The 1,094-nt window shown below is 45.1% G+C and overlaps 1 long non-coding RNA gene across 1 annotated transcript in view; it reads left to right on the top strand.

Moving 5' to 3' along the window:
* LOC106883242 (uncharacterized) overlaps positions 1-1,075 on the top strand; it is a 2,618-nt gene extending 1,543 nt beyond the window's left edge. The window contains exon 2 of the long non-coding RNA XR_001411100.2: positions 884-1,075. This is a non-coding gene — a long non-coding RNA (uncharacterized LOC106883242). The remainder of the gene's footprint in view (positions 1-883) is intronic.
* The last annotated feature ends 19 nt before the right edge of the window (positions 1,076-1,094 follow it).

Genomic DNA, 1,094 nt, shown 5'->3' with positions numbered 1-1,094 from the left:
AAATATATATATATATATATATAATAAATAAATGCACCCTTTTAAAGCCTAGCCAGGCTCGTGTGCCCGGTTTCCCAGTTTCAATGGCGTATGTGCTCCCCCGCTGGACGGGACGCCAGTCCATCGCAGCGTTACTCATTTTTGCCAGCTGAGTGGACTGGAGCAACGTGAAATGAAGTGTTTTGTTCAAGAACACAACGCGTCGCCCGGTCCAGGAATTGAAACCACAATCTTACGATTATAGTGCTGACACCCTAACCACTAGGCCACGCGCCTCCACACACACACATACACATATATATATCTATACCTGGAGTAGTAACATCTGTTAGGGTCTCAGCTGTGGGGTAACTAGTATGAGTACCTCCTGTTTGAAACCTAAGCTATGTCAGCTTTGATAATCGGCTATGACTTGGTCAGCAAATTGTCTATGCTGGTCAATAATCAATGGCAAGATGAGCTGCTACGGACAACACCATCCCAAAGTATGCATGCATGCATGTGACCGAGGACCACATGTGAACTTGTGTTCCCACTGAAATTTTGAACATGAACTCTACACCTCAACATTGCATCTACACTACCTGGCGTGCTTGCTCTCCCAGTGGAGCGTTTACCAAATTTGCAAGCTGGACTTTTGGGTCAAAGGCAGTAGCGTGAGTTTGCCTGCTGGAACATTAGGGCTGACCATCGGATGTGATGAGCTTGTTGGTTGGAACCACATCAATCCACCCTGGGCTAATGCGGCTTCAAATATAATTAAGTAAGTAAATATCCCTGTCCCATCACTGTCTTATCCTTCTACCCCTGTCTACCCTCCCACTGGCTCCTTACCACCATCACATCATTATCGTCTCAACTAAACACCACTGTCTCCTTACAGGTAATACCAACCAGTGTAGTACACACATTGCAGACCCTCAAGAAATCCGGGCCCCGAAGTCAACATAAGACTTGTAACTCCCTTCTCCAGCTTCTCCAAAGACAAGGACTCCAGATAAAGACCCCAGAGGTACCAGACACTTCGTCGACGACCCCTCAATAAACACAATCAATAAAAAAATTTACAATAAAACTCTTGTTTATTGTTTTTA

This window comes from Octopus bimaculoides, unplaced genomic scaffold (genome assembly GCF_001194135.2).
Source record: "Octopus bimaculoides isolate UCB-OBI-ISO-001 unplaced genomic scaffold, ASM119413v2 Scaffold_279083, whole genome shotgun sequence".
NCBI classification, from domain to species: domain Eukaryota; kingdom Metazoa; phylum Mollusca; class Cephalopoda; order Octopoda; family Octopodidae; genus Octopus; species Octopus bimaculoides.
This window is presented reverse-complemented; position numbering and strand designations above follow the sequence as displayed.